This window comes from Lepus europaeus, chromosome 2 (genome assembly GCF_033115175.1).
Source record: "Lepus europaeus isolate LE1 chromosome 2, mLepTim1.pri, whole genome shotgun sequence".
NCBI lineage: Eukaryota > Metazoa > Chordata > Mammalia > Lagomorpha > Leporidae > Lepus > Lepus europaeus.
This window is the reverse complement of record NC_084828.1, coordinates 55,515,312-55,542,857: the sequence shown is the minus strand read 5'-3', so window position 1 is coordinate 55,542,857 and position 27,546 is coordinate 55,515,312. Positions and strand designations below refer to the sequence as shown.

The 27,546-nt window shown below is 39.3% G+C and overlaps 1 protein-coding gene and 1 pseudogene across 31 annotated transcripts in view; one reads left to right on the top strand and one right to left on the bottom strand.

Moving 5' to 3' along the window:
- The window catches only part of ABI3BP (ABI family member 3 binding protein), a 298,516-nt gene that overhangs the window by 25,090 nt on the left and 245,880 nt on the right, over positions 1-27,546 (top strand). The window lies entirely within an intron of this gene.
- On the bottom strand, positions 17,719-27,266 carry LOC133777126 (cyclic AMP-dependent transcription factor ATF-4-like; annotated as a pseudogene).

Below are 27,546 nucleotides of genomic sequence, written 5' to 3'. Positions count from 1 at the left end.
TCAAACTTTCCTTTTCTACTCATTTATTACTGGGTTATGCTTTTCTCATTTTTTCTATCATATGATTGATTTTTTTAATAATATTTATTTGTATAAGCTGAACAGATTTAGAAGCATAGTGAGACTTTCCTCCCTACCCTCCATCTCACACTACCACCCTTCATCCTACTTCCTTTCTTATTCTTTCTTTTAATTTTTACAATGACTTATTTTCACTTTATTTTATATCATAACCTTAATCATCCACTAAGAAAAGAATTCAATAAATAGAAAAAACACTTTTCCTAAATAGTAGAGACAAGGGTTGTAAAGAAAAAATCAAATCTCAAACTGTCAAATTTGCTCATATAATCAGACATTACATTTTTTGTACTCTATTAGTTACCATGGATTAGGGAAACCATATGGTATTCATCTTTGGGGAATGGTTTATTTCACTAAGCATAATGGTTTCCAGGTGCATCCATTTTGTTGCAACAGAGAGGATTCATTCTCCTTTATGACAGAGTAGTATTCTATACTGTATGTGTATGTGTGTGTATTATAATTTATTTATCCAATCATCTGCTAATGGACATCTGAATTGATACCATACCTTAACTATTGAGAATTGAACTGCAATAAATATGAGGGTACAGATAACTCTTTCATATACTGATTTCATTTCCTTTGGGTAAATTTCCAGGAGTGGAATGGTTATGTCATATGGAAAATCTATTTTCACATTTCTGAGGTGTCTCCATACTAATTACTAATGTATCGGAGTCTGTATCTCCCTTTAAATACATTGACATTTGTGTTAAATCGCCAGGCACCCTGCCATTGGTTGCATAAACATTTATTATAGTCACATCTTCCTGTTCAATTTCTTAATCATTACCTAATGCCCATCTTTGTCTCTAGTTGCTATGTTAAAGTCTATTTTGTCTGATATTAGGATGGGCATATCTACTCATTTTGGCTTTCCATTAACATGGAATATCTTTTTCTATCCTTTCACTTTAAGTCCGTGTGTATCTTTGTTGGTGAGATGTGTTTCTTGTAAATAGCAAATTGGTGGGTGTTGTTCTTTTTAATCCATTCAGCCAGTCTGTATCTTTTAGTTGTTGAATTTAGGACATTTATATTCAAGCTTTTTATTGATAACTAATGATTTGGTCCTACCATTTTTCATAAATATTCCTATTGTTAGTTTTGGATTTCATTTTTAAGATTTATTATTTTATTTATTTTAAAGTTAGAGTTACACAGAGAGAAGGAGATCCAGAGAGAGGGGTCTTCCATCTGCTGGTTCACTCCTCAATTGGCCACAACAGCTGAAGCTGTGCTGATCCAAAGCCAGGAGCCAACAGCTTTTTCCTGGTCTCCCATACAGGTGCAGGTGCCCAAACATTTGGGCCATCTTCTACTGCTTTCCCAGGCCATAGCAGAGAGCTGGATGGGAAGTGGAGCAGCCAGGTCCCAAACTGGTACCCATATGGGATTCTGGCACTGCAAGTGATGGTTTTACCCACTACATCATAGCGCTGGCCCCTGCTTTGGATTTCTTTTGTACTTTTATGAGGAGATTTTCTGCCTTTGCATTTTTTCACAATGAAGACTATTGCTCTCAGTTTCTGTGTGCAGCAAATCCTTAAGAGTCATTTGTAGAGCTGGATAAATAGTGACAAATTCTTTCAAGTTCTGTTTGTTTTGGAAGGTCTTTGTTTCACCTTCATCTATAAATTAGAACTTGGTTGGGTACAGTATTCTGGGTTGACAGTTTCTTTCCTTTGGGACTTGGATTATGTCTCTCCATTCTCTCCTAGCTTGTAGGGTTTCTGAGGAGAAATCAGCTGTTAGTCTAATTGGGTATCCTCTGAAGGTAATCTGGCATTTTTCTCATGCACATTTTAGAATCTTTTGTTTTACTGTTGAAGGTTTGATTATAATCTGTTGTGATGGAAATCTTTTCTGATCTCGTCTATTAGGTTTTCTGTGTGCTCCCTATAACTTGTATTTCTCTTTCTGCCCCCAAATTAGAGAATTTTTCTGTTTATTTTGCTAAATTGGCTTTCTGATCCATTCTCTCTTTCCAAACTTTCAAGAACTCCTAGGACACATACCTTTGTTCATCAGTATCCCTTAAACCTTGAACACGATTTCAGTTTTTCTAATTGTTTCTTTTTTTTGTCTAAGGCATTTCCATGGATTTGTCTTCTAGCTCAGATGTACTTTCTTCTGCCTTACGAAGTCTGTTGTTATGGCTTTCCACTATATTTTATATTTAGCATTCTGAATTCATCATTTCTAATATTTCAGTTCCATTTCTCTTTGATATCGCCAATCTTTTGGGAAAATATTTCATCCATATCATGTATGGATTTCTTTATCTCATGACTTTGTTTCTCTGTGTTTCTGAATAGTTTTATGATCATTCTTTGGAATTCATTTTCAGTCATTTCATCAATGTCTTTGTCTTCACATTCTAATATTAAAGTCTTCCTGGGTTACTTTTGAGGAATCATGTTGTCTTCCTTGTCCTTGTTTCTTGTATTTCTGCATTTATTTTTAGGATTTGTGCATACACTTGTTGATTTTCTCCTCTGATGGTTTTTTTTTAAGATTTATTTTATTTATTTGAAAGACAGAGTTACAGAGAAAGGTAGAGACAGAGAGAGAGGTCTTCCATCTGCTGGTTCACTCCCCAGATGGCCACAACAGCTGGAGCTGTGCAGATCCAAAGCCAGGAGCCAGGAACTTCCTCTGGGTCTCCCACATGGGTGCAGAGGCCCAAGGACTTGAGCCATCTTCTACTGCTATCCCAGGCTATAGCAGAGAGCTGGACTGGAAGAGGAGCAGCCAGGACTAGAACCGGCACCCATATGGGATGCTGATGCTTCAGGCCTGGGCTTTAACCCTGCTGCGCCATAGTGCTGGCCCCTCCTCTGATGGGTTTTATCTTTGAACCATGCTTCTGCAACTTAGTAGAGTGTCTGCTCCTATAGTGGATATCCAGAAGCATGTGCTGGTGTGGGCCAGGGAGCTCTGGCCAGTGCTCAAGTGTTGGAGAATCTTCTTGTGTGTAAGATAAACCTGAACAGTTGCAGAGGGGGTGGCCCTCTGGCCACGTGGATGTAGTGGAATCTCTGCTGCAGCAAGAATTTAGTGGGATAGCCAGGTTTGCTAGCTGTGGGCATGTGGGAATATCTTCACAAGGGTATTTTGTTAACAACAATGCTTTAACTGCTTATGTAATTTAAAATTTGTAAATAAAAGCTATTTAATAATGATAATTGATTTGAAGAACACTTACATCTTTGCAATGAGGGCTAACTTTACATGAGCAAGAAAAAAATAGAAGAGTCAGTTATATTTTCTCTCAAATCCTAAAGAAATAGAAGAAAACTTTTCCTCTGCTGAGATTATTGGGGATTTCCTCTGTCTCTTGGCAGATGTTTTAAAAATGAGTTCACACCCTCAAATATGGACTCTTCTAACTCCACCCTGTGTCTTAGTCCAACAAAACCCATTTTTACTTTCAAAAAAGCATGATTTTATTTTCTTCTTGATGACCTAGATCTGCTATTCTGTCTGTTCTGAGCGATGTCTTGAGGTTAGAAGAACCTAGAGTTTTTCTCCCCTTCTTATCAAGTGCACAGGATGCTGTTTTTAATATAGCATTCATTACTTATGTTTATAGAGTTGATGCAGATATTTTTTAGATTTTTAAATAAATTCCAGAGTCACAGACCTGCTGCTGCCTATGTTTGTTAGTTGAACCATTATCAGGTTAGTACTTGGATCTTGCTTTCTCTGCATGGGGCAACAGGGAGTATCTGGTATGGGACTGGATTGCTGGACAGAAGCCCAGGGTTCCAACTCTGGCAATGACACTGGTTAGCTCCTGAGGCTTACATTAGTCTTCTAAGTTCATGCAAGTTTAAAATGAAGAACTTTGTCTAGAGTCTTCAGATTGACACCCCATCCCCCTTGCCTGTGTCTCAAATTCAGGGTGGTGCACTTGTAAGTGAGATCAGTTTGGGAACTGCCTTATGGCTCATTGCAGGCTGCATGTGTGGATATTTTGGCTCTAATATGAGTCTGTGACTTTGTAGCTTCGTGGTTTGCATCACTCAGATCATGTCTGCACCTCCCCACCCTTTGTGTCAAACAACGGATCCACGTAAAATGAAACAACGAGGGTACTATTGGTGAACTGAGAGTAGATTACTCCTCCTGTGGGTTTGAGAAAGATCAGCAAATCCCAAAGGGGCTCATCTGTAGCAGAAACTCATATTCAACAGTTAATTTGTATATCTTTTAGGGCAGCAAGTTACATTTTAGATGTCCAAAATGGACCACACAGGATTTGTTTTTCTTTAAAAGATTCTAGGATTCAAAACTTTATATTAAATCACAGATTAAAAGGCTGGGAGTAACTTCATTCTTATATAGAACAGGGTCCAGTAGGACCAGATTGTCCCATCTGAACTACCCAGTCTTGTCCATGGCAGTCCAACCTGTGTCAACTAACAACAGAGCCCCTCATTTGATACTCATTCTAACCTTAGGATGTTTGGTGCCCCCTAATGTTATTTGTTTTAGTCAATTCAAAAAATATGTGATTACTGACAAAAATAACTGGAATTTTTCTCTTGTTTGTAAATGTATATTTTTATGAAGACTACATTGAACTTGCTCAAACTAATGACTATTTGTAGATTATAATTTTACCTTTCACAAAATGTTCACTAGAGCATGTCTGTTTCTAGACACATGAACTAAAATTTAAATATCAATCTAGGTGCAATCATTCTATCTTACCAACTTCTTTTTGCATTGATTAAAATCAGAAACTTGCAAAGAGGCATGTATAAATGATCATAAACTAGGAAGTATCTTACTACATATTCATAAATTAAATTGTCTTTTGGGATAATGTTTTCCAAAAGATTGTGAGACCTAACCTGTCTGAAGCTTCATTTCCCTCAACATTTGATTTTTTAAAAAAATTTAATACAACAAAAACTTAATATATCCTTTGGAATTTGTGGAGAGCAAATGAGATTTACCTAACTAAATAGGGTTCAGAAATAATAACCCAGATTGTATACAGCTCAAGTCTTTTTTTCACACTCCTGGGAATATACCAAAAGAAAATGAAATCAGCATGTGAAAGGGTTGCCTGTACCCCGCCCCCTACTTTTAGCAGCTGAATTCACAATAGTTAAGAAATGGAATCAGCTGAGAACTAAATGAAGAATGAAGAAACTGTAATATACACACACACAATGAAATACTAGTCAAACAGAAAAAAGAATGAAATCCTGTCTTTTGCTACAAAATAGATGCAACTGGAGATCATTATGGTTAGTGAAATATGCCAGACACAAAATATAATTAGTGCATGTTTTCTCTGATTTGTGGTAGCTAATCAATAGAATATAAAAATGTAATGCACATGAGTAAAATTGACATCTTGGAATTTTTATTGTTGATAACCCTTTTCTATACCCTGTGGAGCAATGGTCTCTCTACCTTTCACTTGTTGAACTCTTTATTTAGTGGAGCATGAAACCTGTGATTATAAAGTGAATTAAAATGTATTATCGCAAAACTTGAAAGAAAAAAAGAAAGGAAGTAGAAAGAGAAGTAGTATTACATTCTTAGAATTGTATCTATGAACTGCATATTCTCTTTATATTAATAGAAAGGGCATTAATCCAATTACTATGATCATATTGCTAATCAAGAAAAAAAATGAGTGTACTAAAAGTGATCTGTCAAATAAGAGTGATATTAAATATTATTAACAATTTTAAAATGGTATTAAAAATTATAGAGCTTTTAGATTCACTGCACATGTGGCAGCATTTGAGTTTTTTTAATGCAAAACCATGTATTCATCATGGTGAGAATACAGAGTTATAACATATAGTCTCCTAGGGATACAATCATAAATACAAAACCACTAAGCCTGACATCTGGAATAACACCTTATGTCTTGAAAGAAGAATGAGAACATTCTTGGATAGATCATTTTTATATGTGATGGGTCATAGGAGATATACAAGTATTTGAATCCTTACATTCATAAGATTCCTGTAACTTAATCTGTGCTGTAGTTTCATAAGTTTAACTAAGCTAGAAATCATATTTTATAAATCATCTCCACTTCTTATTTACAATGCAACCTTGTGACAATGAAGGATCTGCCCAGTTTTGTTGTTGCTGTTGTTTAATTTTCTGCTTTGAAATCAGAATCAGCACAGTATTTCTGCAACAGACTGGATAGTAAATACTTTAGGCCTTGTGGGACATATGGTGTGTGTCACACTCAACTCTGCTGTTTTTACATAAACAGGTGGTAAACTGGATTTAGACCATAGGCAATTGTTTGTCCTTTAAAGCATGAGATTAAAAGACAGTGTTGCTTCACTCTCTCCACTTCACCAAAGAGAAGCTGCAAAAGCTAAGGTGATGGGTAAATTTCTTACCCAGTTATGATAAAATTAGGGAGACTGGGTTTATTGATAACAGATCTTTTGCCTGCACTCATAGTCCACACATGAAGTCATGGATCTCTATTTTTGACATAACAGCTGTGCACTATGGAAACAATTAGTGTTGTGATCCCTATGTGACAACTTCAGGTTGAAGAACAGAGACATTCTCAGGATTATGAAGTTGATCCTGCTTTAATGTAGCTCTCCAAGGATTAAATTAGGAGAAAAAAACTAAGCTAGTCACAGAACTGGACCTGATTCATGGACATTTTTTGGCCCATCTTTGTCCTTGGGTGAAGCCCTCCCTTTCCCCAGGGGTGTGACAACAACATGTGTACTTTTGTGTGTTTCAGACACCTCTACAACAATGGTAGCATTTATCATTTGTAAGACACAAAATTGAGCATGCTGAGGACAGATCTTACTGTATCAATCCAGAATTCTGTCACAAACCTAAGTACATAAGGTTTCTGAATAATCTTAGGCTGTAAAGCGGATGGGACTTGAGAATGAAGACGTTTGAAATGAGTTAGGGTCACAGGTTGTCTGTTACTTCACCAGTCTGGACCTCTTTCAACCTCAACTATTATGACTCCTAAGACTCTTCCACCAGGGACATACTATGATTCCCTTCTCCAGGGTACCCAGAATAACATCTGATGCATAGTAGTTTCCTAATAAATGTGGTGAAAAAATGAATGATATGTTAACTCAATCATTTCCTCACTAAAATCTTCTTTGGTGATGAATACTATTCTGCTATTTATTTTATTTTATTCAGAATAAAGACTTTCCATGTTTTCATGTCACTGCAACAGCAACTTTACTAGGATCATTTTGGGCCATCAAGAATTGGCCAAGGACATTTGCTAAAATTGAAGAGCTGAGTTTCTTTCTTGAAGGTTGCTATTTAAGGAAACTGGAGTGGTTAATGGAGTTTTAATGGAAAAGATGTGGAATTCTCTGAAAAGATACAAGTCCATAATGTATCTGAATTTCCATAGGCAGTGAAGTGGATGGGACTTACATGAGTCAGGACACAGAACCCTAGTGTGCATTTAACTTAGACTCATGAGTCTGTTGATTCGGAAGTCCAAGGTTTGACTTTATACTTGCTCTGGAAACAGAAAGATGTGGGGAAGGGGATTTGGCATGGAAATGAAGCTGAAAATGACAAGTAAGTAGCTTTTATCCCTAAGTGATTTCTTATCACTGTATGTATATTATTAACACTCAGATGATGCAATTTAATTTCTCTTATTGATGTAAAATTTTACAATTAGACAAGAAACACATTAATTTTTGTCAGTCTTAGAACCCAATAAGATTCAGCTCCTCATGTATTTTCTGGTATGACAGTTAACCAACGCTTTATAGCTTTAAAGAAGAGGTTTGGGGCCAGCACTGTGGCATAGCAGGCTAAGCCACCTTCTGCAGTGCCAGCATCCCATATGGGCACCAGTTTGAGTACCAGCTGATCCAATCCAGCTCCCAGCTAATGTTCCTGGGAAAGCAGAGGAAGATGGACCAAAGTCCCAGGGCCTCTGCCACCCACATGGGAGATGCAGAAGGAGCTCCTGGCTCCCAGCTCCTAGCTTCTACCTGGCCCCACACTGGTCATTGAGACCATTTGGGGAGTGAACTAGTGGATGGAATATTTTCTCTCTCTGCCTCTCTGCCTCTCTCTCTCTCTCTCTCTCAACCTCTCAACTCTGCCTTTCAAATAAGTAAATAAGTCTTTTAAAAAGATAAAGAAAAGGTTGGCATAAGCAGTGAGGACAGGAAGCCTCAAAGAAACCGAAAATTGGAGTAAAGTGTTAAAATTAGAGGTATTAGGATGCTAAACTTTTTCTCCACAAATTTTTTAACTCCCAGGGTCACCATATAGAAACTTGCTATAAACTCTCATCTTTTTATTTTTATTTTTTCTTTTTTTTCTTTTTTTTTAACTTTTATTTAATGAATATAAATTTCCAGTATACAGCTTATGGATTACAATGGCTTCCCCTTCCCATAATTTCCCTCCCACCCGCAACCCTCCCCTCTCCCGCTCCCTCTCCCTTTCCATTCACATCAAGATTCATTTTCAATTCTATTTATATACAGGAGATCAATTTAGTATAAATACTTCAACAGTTTGCACCCACATAGAAACACAAAGTGAAACATACTGTTTGAGTACTAGTTATAGCATTAAATCAAAATGTATAGTACATTAAGGACAGAGATCCCACATCAGGAGCAAGCGCACAGTGGCTCCTGTTGTTGACCCAACAAATTGACACTCTAGTTTATGGTGCCAGTAACCACCCTAGGCTGTCGTCATGAGTTGCCAAGGCTAGGGAAGCCTTCCAAGTTCCCCGACTCTGATCATATTTAGACAAGGTCATAAAAGACAGGGTGAGGATAGTAACCAATGATCCTAAGAGTGGCCTTAACCAGGTCTGAACAATTATACAGCATTAAGTGGGGAAGAGGACCATCAGTACACACAGGTTGGGAGTAGAGCCATTAGAGGTAAAGATTCATTTTCAATTCTCTTTGTATACAGAAGATCAGTTTAGTTTATATTAGGTAAAGATTTCAACATTTTGCCCATATAGCAACATCAAGTGAAAAAACTACCATTTGATTACTAATTATAGCATTAAATAGCAATGTACAGCACATTAAAGACAGAGATCCGTTGTTCTAGTACTATTGGTTGAACTCAGTAATTAACACACAATTATTCTTAGGTGTTTAAATTTTAACTGAAAAGTGATCCCTGTTAAATCTAAGAGTGGAAAAAGAGAGGGAGGAGATGAACAATTTGGAACATGCTCAATCGGACTGGCCGCAAATGGTGGAGTTAGAAATGTGCCAGGGGATTCCAACACAATCCCATCAAGATGGCATGTACCAATGCCATCGCACTAGTCCAAGTGATCAATTTCAGCTCACAATTGATAGCTCTGATAGGTCTAAGAGTCAAAGAGATCACACAAACAAGACAAGTATCTGCTAATACTAACTGATAGAATCAAAAAGGGAGAGAAAGATCCAACATGGGAAGTGGGATACACAGCAGACTCATAGGATGGCAGATGTCCTAAACAACACTCTGGCCTCAGAATCAGCCCTCAAGGCATTCAGATCTGGCTGAAGAGCCCATGAGAGTATAGCAGGCATGGAAAGCCAAGATATCATGGAAAAAAAAAAAAAAAGACCTAAATGAATGATCTCTGTGAGTGAGATCCCAGTGGGAAGAACGGGGCCATCAAAGAAGGAGGTACCCTTCTCCGAAGGGAGGAGAGAACCTCCACTTTGACTATGACCCTGTCGGAATAAGATCAAAGTCAGCGAACTCTAAAGGCTTCCATAGCCCTGGCAACTCATGACTAGAGCCTAGGGAGATTACTGACGCCATGAACAGGAGTGTCAAATTGTTAAGTCAGCAACAGGAGTCACTGTGTACTTACACCCCATGTGGGATCTGTCCCTAATGTATCATCTAAAGCCAAGTGATGCTATGACTGGTACTGAAACAGTATTTTTATACATTGCGTTTCTGTGTGGGCACAGACTGATGAGGTCTTTTCTAATTATATACTGAAGTGATCTTCTGTATATAAAGAGAATTGGAAATTAAAAAAAAAAAAACAACCTGGTGTTAAAATGGAAATGGCATAGAAAATTAATTAATTTGAAAAAAAAATTATGTAGGATCTCTGTCTTTAATGTGCTGTATATTTTTTATTTTTGACAGGCAGAGTTAGACAGTGAGAGAGAGACAGAGAGAAAGGTCTTCCTTCCATTGGTTCACCCCCCCCCCAAAATGGCCGCTACAGCCGGCACACTGCGCTGATGTGAAACCAGGAGCCAGGTACTTCCTCCTGGTCTCCCATGCGGGTGCAGGGCCAAGCACTTGGGCCATCCTCCACTGCACTCCCGGGCCACAGCAGAGAGCTGGACTGTAAGAGGAGCAACCAGGACAGAATCTGGTGCCCCCAGCCAGGACTAGAACCTGGTGTGCTGGCACCGCAGGGGGAGGATTAGCCTAGTGAGCCTAGGAGCAGTCTATTCTTATCCTTTTTAAATGACAATGATTTAAGTGACTCATGTTCTTTATCTATTTCTATTAAAATAGAGCAAATGAAAAAAATGACAAAAGGAAGGAAGGAAGGAAGGCAGGCAGGCAGATTCAGAGCTTAAGAGGATGATGCTTAGACAATTGAGATCTGTGAGCTCGTGTGTTAGGGCCCAGGCATAAGGAAAGAAGGAAAGAAGGAAGGAAGGAAGGAAGGAAGGAAGGAAGGAAGGAAGGAAGGAAGGAAGGGAGGGAGGGAGGGAGGAAGGAGAAATAGAGAGAGAGAGGGAGGGAGGGAGGGGGGGAGGGAGGGAGGAAGGAAGGAAGAAAGAGAAAGAGAGAGAGAGAGAGGTAAAGGCAGGCAAGCAGGCATTTCATGGAGGAGAACCAAAACAGAGAAACTGAGTCCAGGCTGGAGTGTCAGGGAAGGAGTAGTAGATATCAAGGGGAGGAATGTGGAGGCTGTATACAGAGTGGCATCCTGTGGGAGGAAGCTCAGAGCCTATTCAGGAAAAGGCTCTGCTTAGCCACTCTGCCATGAAGACAGGAAAGCTGGGCAGTGTGACCCAGGGACAGCAAGCCAGTGGAATGCTGGGAGATGAAGCCAGTGAGAAAGGCAGGGGTTAAATCATCCATTGGGAGTTCGACTGCAATAAATTTTTGGAAAAAGTTTGAAATGTCCTAAATACAAGTGATAGAATCAGAATCATATTTTAAAAAGAAGTCTATCAGCAACCTGGAGTCTGTTATCATAGCGGAAGAAAGAAATGGCCACAGTTTGGATGAGTAATGCTTACTAGTGGTGATTTAGTAGTGATAAATAGGAGGAATGAATTTGTGAGATATTAAAAAACTGAAAATATATATATTTGATAACCTGATATTTGGAGAGAAAAGAAGATAGCATCAGAAGTGAATCCTATGTTCCTAGCCTACACATTCATTGAACATGAAAAATGTAGTGGTTCAGAATTTATACCATAACCTTGCGTTTTTCAAAATTCTAACTCCAGTACTTAAAGTGGTGCAATCTTGGGCTGATCACTTGCTACTCTGTGCCAGAATTTTCTCATCTTTGAAATGGTTGGGATATTAGTAGTCATCCACTACAAAAATGAGTACTAGAAAAGGATCAGGGATAGGGCTAAAGAATATGGCTTGATCAATCTTAGGCTTGTTGCAGAGATGACTTTGATATACCTTAGAGAAGAGTGTTGCATAGATATAGAAGAGGCTAGAACCTCAGGCCAAGATCTGGAGTGGGAGTCATCAGTGTATAATTCATAGATCAGTGGAGATGAATACAATCACCATGAAAAGATTTCAGGTTAAGTCCCAAGGGTTTCCAATATTTAATGACCAGGTGGAGGGGCTAGAACATACAGAGAGATTTTTAAAAGATGAAAGGCAGAAGTAGGAGAATGTTTGGAGAAAGAGGGTGTAGTCAACAGTGCCAGGTACTGCCAACAGTTCAAAATGAAGAATAAGCTGGTGAAATCCTGTCCCTACTGACCTTCCAGTGAGCTTTCCATTTGTGTAATTGACACAGATGTATTTCATGCTGGGCTAAGGGGTGAGGAAAACAGAACCAGTGCGTAAAGACAATGTTCAGAGATTTGGCTTCTCAACCAAAAAGAAGAGAGAAGGAGCAGTAACTGGAAGAGAATGTGAGGTCAGCTGAGGACAAGTTTTTTGCTGTCATTTTCAAGATGAGAGAAATGTGTGTGTTTTAAGTATCAAAGAGAAGGAAATACATGGATTGAAGAGTGTAATTTCCCTTAAAAAAAGAATGGATAAGAGACAGAATATAGGTTGGGGAATTATCTTCAAACAAAGAGAAAAATAAGTGTTATTACACAGGGGATTGAAAGGGATGAGTGCTGATATAGGCAGGCTTGTAGGTTTAGAAGCAGGCATTTAAGGGATATCCTGTCCAATGGCTTCAATAGTCCTGTGAAATGTCTGCCAAATGAGGCAAGGGAGATGAGAAGAAAGGGCTGGGAGTTTAACAAAGTCATGGGGAGAAGGGAAGAATAAACTGGCATGGGTAATGAAGACTGACTTGAGATCATTGATCACGAATTTACAGTGATGCTATTATTTCTGCTGTGTGATATTCTCAGGCAGTTTGCTACTTAGAGGCAGGATTGAGGTATCACCATAAAGTAGAAATGGGGCAGGGGTTTGGGAGTGAGGGGTAGGCTAGATGTTTCAGGTTTGGCAAGAATATTATTGCAGAGTCCAGCACTGTGGCATGGCAGGTAAAGCCACCACCCTCAGTGCTGGTGTCCCATATGGGTGCCAGTTCGGGTTCCGGCTGGCTGCTCCACTTCCAATCCAGCTCTCTGCTATGGCCTGAGAAAGCAGTAGAAGATAGCTCTAGTCCTTGGGCCCCTGCTTCCACATGGGAGACCAAGAAGAAGCTCCTGGATCCTGGCTTTGGAAAGGTACAACTCCGGCCATTGTAGCCAATTGGGGAGTGAACTAGTGGATAGAAGACCTCTCTCTCTCTCTCTCTCTCTCTGTCTCTCTCTGTCTCTCTTTCTCTCTTTCTCTCTTTCTCTCTCTGTCTCTCTTCCCTGTATAACTTCTCCTTCTCTCTCTGTATAACTCTCCTTCTCTCTCTGTGTAACTCTAACTTTCAAATAAATAAAAAAAAAATCTAAAAAAAAGAATATTATTGCAGTAAAGGACCCTGAAATCTGTTGACCATAGAAGGACCTACTAGTTTTGGAGAAAGAAGTCCATGAAGTCCATTTTATTTTCTTTTTTTCATAAAGACTATTTTCCAACAACAGAATGGCAGCAGGAGTAGTTTAACAAAAGGAGATGAAGTGATTAAATACTAATATTCTTGAATTAATTATTTTGGAGGTAGAGTAGATTTATTGATGGAAATTTTGATGCTGGTTTATATGGAAATGTTTTACACAGAAAATTGTGGGAATTTGTTTTTTGTAAACTCATGGAATTTTACACAAGAGCTTGGCTTTTTGTATCATAATAGTGGTAATATTATCTGGGTCTAGATTCATGACTTGGTGTACTCCTAATTGTTAGTTAGGGTAAGTTTTCTCTTTCTTGTCCCATTTTATGCTCACCTTGGTTTACTGTAAGCTGATGTATCCAAGCATCTTTCTCATGCTAATATTTCTCCTCCCCTCTTAGACCCTTGAATAGTGTTGATAACCCAATCCTACCGTGAACTCCACTTCCCTTAATATATGTGATCTTCCTTCTTTAAGATTGAGTCTGTGATCCAAATTGCAAATCCAGCTGTGATGGTAGGCATCTGGGAAAGGATACATTTCATTGGGTTTAGCCTTTCAGTGCCTAAAATCTGGCCATAGGCACTCCTTTTATCACCTAGTTTGTACTATGGGGCTGCCTTTCCTGAATCTTGCTATATATGAGGCATAACTCTGAATGGCCTGATATAAGGACACCATTTTTTATTGCTTCTACAACAAATTTCCACAAAATTACACATTTGAAAAGCAGAAATTTATTATCTAACAGCTCTACAAGTCAAGAGTCTGAGAGTCTTGGCTGGTTCTTACGTTCCAGGACTTAGAAGGCTGAAATAAGGCAGTCAGTGGGTATAGGCTCTTAACTGGAAGCTCAGAAGAGTGAATTCACACTGTGTCAGGTGGCCAGGTTCCCAACAGCTTGGACATCCACATCCCTAGATCTTTGCTGGTTGTAGCCCTTGCTTCATTTCTCACAGGTGGGAGTCTCATCTCTACAGTTCCATAGGAATGTCCTTGATGGGGACTCTCTGTAGCAACTCTGGACCCCACACTTCCACTTGGCATTGCCCTAATGAGTGTTCTCTGCAGTGGCTCCACCCCTGCAACCACTGTCATCTTGGGTCTGAGAAAGTCTGAAATCTAAATGGAGGTCCCCATGCCACCATGGCTGTGTTTATCTCAGCCTACCTGGCTGCTCTCTGAGAATGCATATTACTGTCTGTGGTTTCTAAAGCATGTCTGGCACACTGCTTTTGTTGGCCAGTGTCTCAAGCCACTGGCACCTTTACATTTTTGGACTCTCCTCTGCAGCTCTACTCTCATAGCATCGCTACACATCACTCCATGCAGGGGTTCCAACTCTGGAAATCTCAGTGGAAGCTGCCATACTCCACAACTCTTGTGTTCTGTATACCTTTAAAACCAGAATCAAATGGAGAATAGCAAGGTGTGCTTACAGAAGGAGCCATACCTATTTGCACACAGGCTACAGTAGAATTAAAGTACTTTGGCAGCAAGCTGGAATCTGGAGCTGTTTCTGGGCAAGTGAGATGCCCCAGGAGCCTTTCCTAAAAAGGCTCTTCCCTGAAAGATTCTTAAAACAAACTCGCACTTCTCAGTTTCTTTTTGGTCTGGAATGGGAGTGGCTGCTTTGAAGATCTCTGAAATGCTGGTGGAGTATTTCTCCTGTTATCTTTCCCATTAACACATGGCTCTCTTTTATCTGAGCCAATCTCTTTAGCAAATGGTTCTACACTGGACTCTGTCCAGAACACAACTTTCTTCTCTCCTTGTGGTCAGGCTGTGAATTTTCCAACTTTTTCTGCTGGCTGCTTTTTAGTAGTGATTTTTCACTGTAAAACTAACTAGCAGCAGCCAATAATTCCCAATCTACAACCCAAATTCTTGAAATCTGCATCAAATAAATAAACTATTCTACCACTTTGAGTTCAGGTATCCACAAAGTTTCAGGACATGGAAACAAGAAGCCAGGTTCTTTTATAATAAAAATGGCCTTTACCATTCACATTTCTCTTCCAGCTTTTACCAGGAAATCAACCCTAAAAACACCTCCACACCTTCAGATATGGCTAATAATAATGACCCCGTTTCTCTTGTACTAAGTTTCTATATTAGTTATCTTCCCATAACCTTAGCTAAAATGCCTTAGAATAGCTGCCTAGGATTGAAGCAGGTTTAGTTCAGCTTGCAGTTTTGGGGTCCACAGTCCAAGACTGAGAAATCCCACTGGTCCGGTGCCTGATGAAGATGGTGAAGGGCAGATGGCAGAATGTGTGTCGATGGAAGACCACATGGTAAGCCAGGAAGCAAAAAGGGAAGGTAGGCCAAACTTAGCTTAAATGACCAATCATCTATTGAGAACTACCTACTGTCTAATGCCATAAAGACCTGGATTTAATGACACGAAGACTTCCCACTGGGCCTATCTCCTAGATGTCATAAGTATATCAAGTCTTAATCCATTAAGTTCATCCTTAATCCATTAGCCACTAACATTAAAACTATGGGTACCAAACTTTGGGGGATATCTCAACTATTAATCAAACCAAAGCAGAAATGTTGCTAATTTGAAGATTGTTTGGTAGAGGGAGAAGATAGGGGGGAGGGTTTGCTTTGGGTTTTCATTTAGTTTTGTTTTGTTGGTTGTCGTAAGCTCTAAGAGTAGGAGTTATGCCCCCTTCAACCTTTCACATCTTAAGTGAAAATCCTAAGTTCAATGTCTTAAAGAAGTTATGGAACATTTTTGCATTACAGACCTACAGTTTATGAGTGAGAGAGAGAAGGGGGGGGTGATTTACATCTGGTTCACTTCCCTAATGCCTGCAATCACCCCCAGCCAGAGTCAAAGCTGGGAGGCAGAAATACAATCTAGGTCACCTACATGGGTGGCAGACCCCAATCACTTGAGCCATCAAGGGTCTGAACTTGCAGGAAGCTGGTACTGGGAGTAGAGCTGGGACCCGGGCACCCTGGTGCAGGATATAATCACCTTGTTAAATATTAAATTGACTGTTTTCCTTGAGGGTTATTTATTTATTTGAAAATCAGAGTAACAATGAGAGACAGAGATTTTGCATCCACTGGTTCATTCAAAATGACTAAAACAGGCTGAAGCTAGGAACCCAGTCCATGTAGGTCTCAAGCACTTGAGGTAGTTATAAGCTCAAGTACTTGAACCATCATCTTCTGCTTCCCAGTCACATTAGCAGGCAGCTGGATCAGAAACAGAGTAACTGGAAGTTGAACAGATACTCTGATGTAGGTGTCCCAAGAAGCAGCTTAATCTACTGTGTCACAATGCCAACCCCCAGATGGCCATCTTAACTGGTATATTAACCACTAGGCCAAATGCCCACACATATTACTGCTTTGGAACTACAAGTATGCATTACTTCTTCCTTGGTTTTCCATATATACATATTTGTAAATATATATATTTGTATATTTATTTGGAATATGCAAATTTATATATGAGGGTACCTAGCATAAAATTATCATGGCTAAAAATACTGTACTTCTGGATTCTCTGATTAAATATTTCCTCAAAATTCATTTCCTCTAATGAAGTAAGACTGCAAGAAGTACTTGTTCCAACGCTTGCCCTCTGTCCCTCTAAATATATCTTCTTTGCTCTCTTTTTCATTTCTTAGTAAATATTATTGTTTGTAACACTACCTACATTGTCCCTAGATTGCACTATTTTCATGAGAGATTCCACAAATAATAAGCTGCCCTGCTGAGTCCATAGCACAAATTTCCCTACATCTGGAGCTGAGCCAGCTGTGAGTGGCAGGGTCCAGAGTTAGGGTTTGATTCCCCCCTGGCAAGTAGCTTGCCTTCGCCAGGCTTCACTTTCCCCGCTGTCTGGATTTTCTCCTTTCTCACTAGCTGCTCCTCTGTCTCCTTTGCTGACTCATCCTCATCTCGCCAACCTCTTAAATACTAATGTCCCAGGACTCAATCCTTGGATCTCTCCCTCTTCTGCGTCCTCTCACTCTCCTGGTGATCTCATCCAGTCTCATGACTTTAAATGCCATCTAAACACTAATGAGTTGAAAATTTATATCTCCAGGCCTAAACACTCCCCTCAACTTCAGAGCCATTTTCTCCAACACCCTACGTAGTATCTCCATTTGGCTTTCTAGTAGACACACAGGATTTAGCTGGTCCAAAACTAAGCTCCTAATGCCTTCTGCCCCAAACTTTCTTTTCCTGTAGTCTTTCCCAGGTTGGTGAAAACACATCCATCTTTTTAGGTTGAAACCCTTAATTCTCATAAATCTCACATTGGATTCATGAGCATTTTTTAAACTTTCATTACAAAATAATTTATTACAACACAGCTTCAGTATGAGACTCCTATGTCCAAGCACACACACTCCTGACTACCCTAACTAGGGGACCCTTTTTTCCCCCTTGCCTTGCAGACCTCTTCCATCATATTTTTCAGATACCATATGTTCTTGGCTAGGGCATCAGGCTTATCCTTCAGGGTTTCATTCTTCCTTTCCAGCTCTTTGCACTCACCAAGCAGGGCTCCTACTCTGCCTTCTTCTTTGGGCAATACCTAGTGGCTGCTGCCTTGTTCTGTTCCATCCTTTCCAGATTCTTACCCAGCTTCTCACCCTTTACTTTTGTTGCCATCATATTCTCTCTGGGAGGATCATAAGGTTTGGGATGAACAAAGGCTTCAGGGGCAGCTGGAGATGGCAGGCTCCTGTTCAGAGAGGCCCTGGAGGTAGAGGAGCTATGCTGGGGAAAGCCCGGGTAGGACTCCTGGCTTATACAGATGCCCCTGTGCTGATCTCAAGAGTTATCCTCCCCGTTTACTCATAGAGGAATCATGGTTATATAAGAAGTGAGGCTGACTGCCTATCTCCTTCAGAAATTTCCACTTCACTACCTCGCTCTAAACTAAAGGAATCATCTGGAGTGGAGGACAGGACCCCTGGAGAAAGAGTAACAGGTTATAGGAAGGGGAAACCTAGTCAGTTTTTGTTAAACTTCCTGAGAGATGGCCAATTGGGTTCACAATGGTGGGGAGGGAGCACTGCTTATTAGTCTCCTGGACTAGGGGGACAAAGAGATCACATGAATCATCCAGGTGACGAAAAGCTCATCTGGCAGTTTCCAGGTCATCTATGCCCAACAAAGTATGAAAGCCAAACTATTTCAGACCAGTTTTCTCCAAGATCCAACCTGTCTAGAGAAGGCATCTTCCTTGCTGTTTTCTGCATCACTGAACAACGCATCCACAGCCAGCCATTTGGAGAAGCCTGTCTGTGCATTGTCACCAGTGAGCACCTGAAGTTTGAAGTACTTGACCACCAGTAGGTAGCCATCTAAGAGACCCAGGCTTTCTTCAAGCCCCAGAACTGACTGGTTGAAGGAGGACATCAAGACTCCCGCCAATACCTCACTGTTCAGGAAGCTCATCTCGGTCAAGTTGGTGGGGTTTCTGGGGAATCGAGGAATGTGCTTAATTAGAAGATATCCTTGAAGGTTAAAGCAATGCTGATGCCAGATGTCATTAAAGGCACCATGGCTTAAGCCATTGGGAGTTGCTGCTGCCTAGCCTGGTATTGCTACCACTACAGCAAAGGCCAACTCTTGCTGGCGCTGCTGCTTCTAATAGTCCATGGTGCCTAGGGCCCTGTAGGAGGAGAGGAAGGAAGGTACAGAGGGACTCTACATCTATGAGTGGCTGGAGCAGAAATGGAGCATATCTTTTTAGTGCTCTTTTCAAATTTTATCCAGAATTTGGGGATCTCTTTTTTTTTTTTTTTTGACATTCGTTTTCCTCATGATTCAAACTACTAGCTTGTCCTGCAAGGATTATTCCTGTAGTTCCCTAACTAGTCTCTAGTTTTGCCTTTCAGAATATTCTCAACAGAGAACCCAGAATAATCCTATTAAAATAAAAATCAGATCTTATTATTTCTCAACTCAAAAACTTTCAATAACTTGCTGTCTCAGAGTAATTTACTAGAAGGCTCTACCAACCTGGCCCAGTTATCTCTTACTTCAGTTTTTACTGTTTCTCCCTTGTTCATCTTCCTACAGTAGACGAACCAGGAACATTCCTTTCTGTGAGCCCTTGTACTTGGTGTCCCTCTAGCCCAGAATGTGTTTGCCCCAAAGAATGACTATCTTCCACCCTTCCCTCAGTTCTTTATCTGAGAGTCAAGCCCTCCATATCCTTTGTTGAAGACTGTATGCCCTCCCAATTCTGACCTAATTGCTTCCTCACTTTTCTTTCCTTCTCAGGATTTATCTCCACCTGTGCTAGTCAGGAGAAGCTAGGTTAAGCCTCAGTAAAAACCCCTGAACCTCCATGACTTAAAATACCAAAATCAGACTGCTTCCTCAGTTCTGGTTGCTGACTATGACCAGGGCTTCTATTCTTTGTAGTCAATCTGTTCTCAAGTTCTACCTGGTTAGTTGCCTCCCCACAGGAGGGAAAGAACAGAGTTGGAGGGAGGGTCTTGAACTAACACTTTAATTCATGGACCTAGAAGTGGTACATGCCCCTGCTTTGCACAACCTATTGGCAAGAATTGGGTACATGGTCATGAACAACATCAGGGAGATGGGGATATATACTCCTTTCATGTGCCCTGAGTAAGAGGGAATCAAATATTGAGAAGCAGCAGTGGCATCATCTAACATCCTGTATGTCTTACTTACTATGCCTTTGTCATCTCTTCTTACTACACATTAAACTCAGTGAAAGTGTAGCTTTTTATACTTACTTTGTTCACTGTTTTGTTCTGGTTCGTAGAGGAGAGCTTCACATGTTCTAGATATTCAACCAATATGAGAGATTGTGCTTTTATAAAGATGCTGAGGGAAAGCACGTAGAGATTTGTCAGTAGATGGAAAAGATTCCATGTAAAATGTGTTATTAAAACCATGCTTGTTATTATTTAATTTTAATTAAAAGAGATCTTTAAAATGAGAAATATGAACATATTATCAAAATAATGGAGAATACAAGAGGAGAAAAAGTTAAAATCCCATGGAGAAACAAATAGGTCAAATATTTAATACGGTTGCCAATACCATGACCAAATATATGGAAACTTTCCAGTATGATTTACGAGGGGGAAGAAGTCACACGATGAACTTGTGGCAAAGGGAAACTAGATCAGCACAGTCATTCATGACAATAAAGTTCATCTGCTTTTTAGAAGCCACCCTTGTTCAAGGAAAGGGAACTTTGAGGACCAGCCCTGTGCCCTGCCCTGATGATGCTAATGTGACTCTTAGACCTAATACGTATTGTGTGTGATTCTTCTACCTCTGTCAGGGACAGGGCTGTGTTTTCTCCTCAGGCCTGGGGCAGACAGCAAATCCTCATGGGAGAAATATGCAACTGGGATTCTTGGTGTCAAGGCTACCAGTTTTGCTTGATAACACAGGGCCAATGGCTCTCAATGTGATTATGAAGACCCTATGCTGATTTTATGAGAGGAGATATCTCTTAGTTTCCCTATCCAGTGCATTGCCAAGTGACTTTATGATTCTGTTTAAAAAAAAAAAGCAAAAGTTAAAAATGAAAAGAATGATAAGCACATTTACTTTTGCCCTGGGCTTGGTGGAATTATGCTGTTTCTGTCAATAATGAGAACTGCTAATAGGCATTTTCCGTGAATACTTTGTGTCTTGTGGGTTTACATGTTTACATGATAATTTGTCTGGTTCTTCAACTCAGTCCCAGAACTGTGGAGGGAAAGGGTTCACTACCCCATGAGTACTCACGCAGATGGACTAATTAATCTCTTACCACTCAAAAATAAAATTTTTGTGCTAATATTATACAGATCATGTGTGATATAAATACCAATGGAACTGTTTGGATCTTGTTTGTGTCTCATACTGCATGTTTTTGGAGTGGCTGAATTTTTGTAAAGCCCCTGTGATTCCTTAACATAGTAGTTTATTGCTACATCATTTATGTAGATGGGTTATAACAGTGAAGGACAGAGAAAGGAGATACTGAGGAGAGGCTGCTAGGGAAATTGCCTTTCTAAAAATAAATGAAAAGAGAGGAATTTAGGGAAACCACATTAGCAAAAATAATCCTTAAATTGATTAGAACAGATTCTGTGACAAATGGCTAGCCAGTGAAATCCTATCCAAAGGGCATTTCCAAAATTTCGTGATTCCCAGCCCTCTTCATCCTTTTTAGAATTTTGCAAAAAAAAAAAAAAAATCAGAGTGGTTGCATTTTTGAACCAAAGTTAATGCTTCCTGTTTATGTTACTGGTTCCAACTTTGAGGTTATTATTGCCACATTACCAAATAACAGTCGATCTTTCAGCTGGTCACCGAATTATTGCTAAAAGACAAATTCTTATGTATATTTCACAAATGCCGTGTTTGAGAGGAACATGTTCTGATGAACACCAGAAATGTGGTGCCTAAGATCCCTGTTTCTGGTGTTTAGGAGGGAGAAAGATACGCAGTTCAGTCCAAGTGCTAGCCCCCAGTCTGCCCAGTGTCATGGAGAAAGGGAGCGAGAACAGAAACATTTTTTAGTCCTTTCCAATTCTGAGGTCCAAAGTATCTATGAACATGATCCTTCCACTTGAATAAAATTGGCTAGTTTGCTTTTTCTAACTCATTTTGCAATTTCAAAAAGTTGTAGAAATGTGGAACTATAAGACAAGTTTACTTTCATGCAAAAAACATTTCAAAATCTTTGCTTTTTTTTTTTATAATACACAATGTTCCTGACCTTTTTGAGTACTCCTTAAACATCCTTGCATACACACTCTTTAGCCTGTGCCAACAACACTGTTTTATGTTAGTCCATTTCCTTTCCCATGTATGGGCCCAGCCTTGGTATGACCTTTATTCTGTGAGCACTATGGAGTCATCTACCATTGTGGTCCACCCTAAGGATGGAGGGAGAAAAGGCCACAAAGTAGCACTGAGAAGGGTGAATTGGAAAGCTGATGAGTTTGGTGATTATAAAAAGGAGGAGGGTGGCTGAGTTTTCAGGCCAAACCCATGTATATTGTGCAGGCACAGAAGACCCAGCAGCCCAGAGTTGGAATTCTAGTGATGTATTTCCCCCAAAAGGCTATGAAGTCATCCTACATGGGGGTGGGGGTGGGGGTGTTGAAGAAGTATACTTGAGGAGTGAAGAAGATCAAAATTCACATCGGAAGGATGCAGGATGATGTTCTAGAAGTTGGAAATGGAAAGAGACAAAGAAGGTAAAAACCAGAGCGAGTAAGCAGCTAGGGTAGCTAAGTGGGATTTTACTTTAAAAAGAAGGAAAGCTAGTGTAGAAAATGTAGCTACACTGCACAAAGGAGAGGCCAGCAATTCAAGGCCAAGACTGGGGAATGGGCATTTGGTGCCGTGGTTAAGATGCTGCTTGGGAGGCCTATACCCTATAATCTGTTTGAGTCACAGCTCTGCTTCTGATTCCAACTTCCAACTGATACACACCCTGGGGGCAGCAGGTGATGGCTCAGTATTTGATTCCTGACACTGAATAGGATACCTGGATTTCGGTCTGGCCCAGGCCTCTCTGTTGTGGACATTTGGAGAGTGAATCTGAGAATAGGGAGGACCCTCTCTCTCACCACCCCTTATCCCTCTCCCTCACTATTTCTGTCTATCTGCTTCTCAAATAAAAAGAAAACAAAAGGTTGAGATGTTTTTGTCTTTATATACCTAATGCAAGAGCCTCTTCCTAAAAATAATTGTTAAAGTTATAAAATTGCTATTGCCTATTTTTCATTTTTGCTGATTTTTAAATTTGAAGAATCTAAATAACATATGTACATATTAATAGATGAAATAGCATATCCCATTGTATTGTATACCAAGTTAAAATTAGATGTAGATCTCTCTCTCTCTCACTGTCCACTCTGCCTGTCAAAAAATAAAAAAAAAAAAATTAAATTAAAAAAAAATTAGATGTAGATCAGTTTTGCTGCAAGTAGTTTTGTCAACTTTGTTTTGAAATCTTTGTCAAATAATTTGATAACAATAGTAATACTACTCTAGTAGTATAGTTCTGTGACTATTTGAAAGTTTATATTATATATTTTATAAATATAAAATTAAAGTGTTTAATTTATTTTCCAGTACACATGACATACATGTACATATAGAAGCATTTTTTCTCATTTGTTTTTAATTTTTTCTCATTTTCCCATTTATTTTTATTTTTTTACAAATAAGAATCATATGTATTTATAGTATACAGCATATTGTTTTGCAATAGTTACCTATGGTGGAATGGTTAAGTTAAGCTCATAAGTATATGTACTACCTCCCATGGCATTTTTTGTTCTGGGAATACTTGTCTACTCTTAAAAACTTTCAAGTACACAATACATTGTTAATAATTATACTCACTATGTTATATAGAATGTATCTTGAACTTTAAAAATAATTTTGAGATGAATTTAACTGGACATGGTAGGGGAAGTTTCGATCAAATTTAAGGGATTATTTATCAACAAGAGATTAAATGCCTTTTCTCCTCAGAGACCAGAATGCAAATAGAAAAAAATTGGGATTTTATGAATAGTATAAAAGTGGATGACAAATACTAAGCAGTGATGTTTTTTGGACAGGGCAAAGAAAGAGGTAAAATGGAATCACTGGGAAACATTTGTTCATACACAACCCATGGCAAGTGATTTGCACGATATGAAACTTTCATCTGTGTGTTACTTGTTCCTGAGTCTCTCATGTTTTATAAACAAACAAACAAACAAACAACAAAAAAAAAAAACCTGGGCTTTGAAATAACCTGCACTGAAATGGGCAAGTTTAAGTAGGGACAAGTGAAAGAGAGAATGTTTCATTTTTCTCGGAAGTTTAGCTTTTCAGAAAATAACCACTGCCCCAGAACCCCAGGATGCTAATGCACAAAATCACGGGTATCTCTGCCTTTGGTCTTCTCCATGGTGAATGCCAGTTTGCATCAAGCTGTGAAAGATAACTCTGCAAGGATGCCTTGGGTGCCCAACATCATAGCAGATCAGGGAAGGTAAAGGTAGCATTGGTTCACGAGCCAGTGGTGATGGTTTGCACCATCAACGAAAGAGTCGGTAATTCAAGAAGCCTGGAAGACAAGAGATGAGTGGGTCTTCAGAATAAGAAGTGCAGATTGCAGAGTAAGCTAAGATGCTTACTAGTTAAAGTTGAAGCTTGGCTTGGAAAGGAGTTCTCTGAAGGAGCACAAGACTGAGCTTTGTTGAACTGCTAAGTGATTAGGTCCAGAGGGAGAAGAGAGTAAGAGAGAGATGGAAACTTGAGGGCTGACATATCGTGTGTCACAGTTAAAGCCAATAGCTGCATGTGTGTGAGGTGATGCACGTGCATGTGCAAATATGAGAGCATCTACATTAAGGTTTCCAATACTATAGAGAAACTGTGGGGAATGGAAACTTTAAACAGATGTCTGGGACATGGCATTCTCCAATTTACACTAACTTGTCAGAGTCATTTTTAGAATCGTTAAATCCATTGACCTTAATCAAATGCTGGTTTGAATAATACATTCTGATCTAGACTCCTGTGCACAATTACTGTGGCAGATAAATGTTAAGAATTAGTCCCCCATTGTACTTTAGAGAGGACTTGGGTGCATCTTCATGTCCTCAGCTGAATTTTAATATGCTGGGGTTAGTGTCCTGGCCTCTCCCCATGCTGCCTTGGCTTCATGAAACTGGCTGTCATGTTACTGTGAGTGATTCATATGAGATGAGATGCCTGGAATAGGATGGACAACAGCAAGATAAAGTGCATGTATCTTCAGATGTTTATAGCTCCTAGAAATAACTTTTCACTTGGAGGAAATATTTCCTTGGCCTCAAGTGTTTATGAACTTAGGTTCATTTTAAATTATAGAATGGATGAAGAATATTTTGACCAGTAAGAGATTTTGATGCCTTAGGCCTTACATATGCCTTATTGAATGAATTATCCCAGCTATCAATACCCTATTTTTCCTCAGTCTGGAAACCCTTTCCTGTTGTTTTCTGAACAAGTCCTTCTTGACATTCAAGACCCAGTTCGGAGGCCTATTCTTTGGTGATATCATTCCTGACCCACCCATTTCTAATTGGTCCACGTTCCTTGAATTACATCAGACTGTGGCTCACTCCTCTATATAGAATAAGGAACCCATAAGTCTATATTCTCTAATAAATACTGTTTCTTTGAGGAAACTCATTGGTTCATCTTGGAATTAATTCCTATTAAGCACAATGTTTTCCATTTGAGAAAAACTTTGTAGTGGTTACTCATTCATGATACATTTATTGATTATCTTCTCTCTGCCATGGAGAGTGGCCTTGTATAGCTTACAATGTACATATGATCTCCATCTGTACTTATAGAATTCATGCTGGGTTGAAATGCAAGGAACTTTAAAAATCCACAGTATACCCAAATAAAAAGGATATCTATGAATAAGATCGAATTAATGACTACCACTGAACTGTATAGTTTAGAAACTGCTTTTCACAAACTGTTCCATTTCCTGTCCCCAGCATCTCCCAGAAGGTAGATATGATCAATCCTATCCTATAGGAAAGAAAATGACACTCAGAGAGTAAGTGAATTATTCACGTAATAAGTGAAATTGTGGGCTTAACTTGGCACTTGAACAAGGTTTGCTGGCTCCAGTCCCTGTGTCTGTTTCATCTAATTCTCCATCTCTAAAGTGTCACCCCTCGTAGGACCAGACAAAGAATCTCAATGACAGATACATCAACATTCCTATAACCACAAATGTTAGTAATAATCTCACACACAATATCATGTGTTGATCAAATTGCCATATGGATTCAGTATGGCATTGCAAATGTGATGAAAAATTGAGTCAAGAGCTTTCTCAGACAAATACCTGATCCTTAAAGTGAATAAATACCAATTTCACCAAAATAAATTCAGTTGTGAAATGACTGAAGCAATTGTCGAAATTTGCAAATTCATTGCATGGATACAGGGTCAGTTGATCTACTATCAGATGAGGATACTATGGAGTAATCAAAAATGGTACCATCATTCAAGATAAGAAAATGGAGATATGTTTACATTAAAGAATATACAGGTTATAAAACAGACTATAATCCTGTTTTTCTGCATATATATATATATATATATATATGCTGAGGAAGGAAGTGTCTGGAAACAAATAAGATAAATTTTATGGAAGATTTCTTTGCACATTAGATAATGGATAACAACATTCTTTCCTCATTTTCAACTCTTTCAAATTTTTGTTAAAATAGATATGTATTATTTGTATGATTTTTTAAGTTAAAGAATCAGTGCAGGGATTCGTATTAGGGTAGAGAGGAAAGAGAGATGAAAAAGGGCCCTGGGCCTGGGGTGGACAGTTAAATGAGGATATGATTTGGAGAAGACAGAACTGCATGGAGTTCTCAGACTGGAGCTCAATCACTATTTTCATTTAGATTTTGGCTAAAAAGTTAAGAACAACTGGTTTTAAAGGCATGTTCTGTTTGAAGAGAGCTGGATTAGTTGAATTCCATTTTAATTCCCATTTATTTTTAAAATGTCTTTGGTATATTTCACCAAAAACAGCATTAGCTTTTCTACTTAAACTTTTGCTCTGAGTCACTGAGTTAATGGTTGCTAAGCACTAGTGAGGCACCGTTCCTATCCTGTGAATATGTTTTATAAGCAACTAAATTTCTAATTTTCTGCTATTCATTTCTCAGCACACATGGAGTATACATGCTTGTATGGAGCTTAGCAGGGAAAAGTAATCTAGGTTTCCTTCTAAAACAATGGCACATCTTTTAATGAGGACTAGAGGAGCCCTGTACATTGTGCCCTTCTGTCCTCTGCAGCTTCGTGGCACAACCTTGGCCCCATTACAGTCCAGCCACACTGATCTTCAGGATCTTTAAATCCAACAGCCACTTCTTCCATCCATGCGTCTGCTCATGCTATTCCTTATGCCTGAGAGCACACTTCCTGCCCTCCTTCTCCACCTAATTTTGGCTGGATATTTCTTACCCACTCATCCAATTTGTGATCTCTTCAGGTCTTAGCAATTATGAGCTCTGAGAGGTCTGGGTACCTTGGCAGTGCAGGCTTGATTGTTTACACTGGTGTTTCCCTTGTGTCTGTTTCCCACTGCCAGCAAGTTGCTGTGTCCTCTGTATCTTTTTTTCCCCCAGTGTCTTAGCTTCTGCAGCCTAACAGTTTT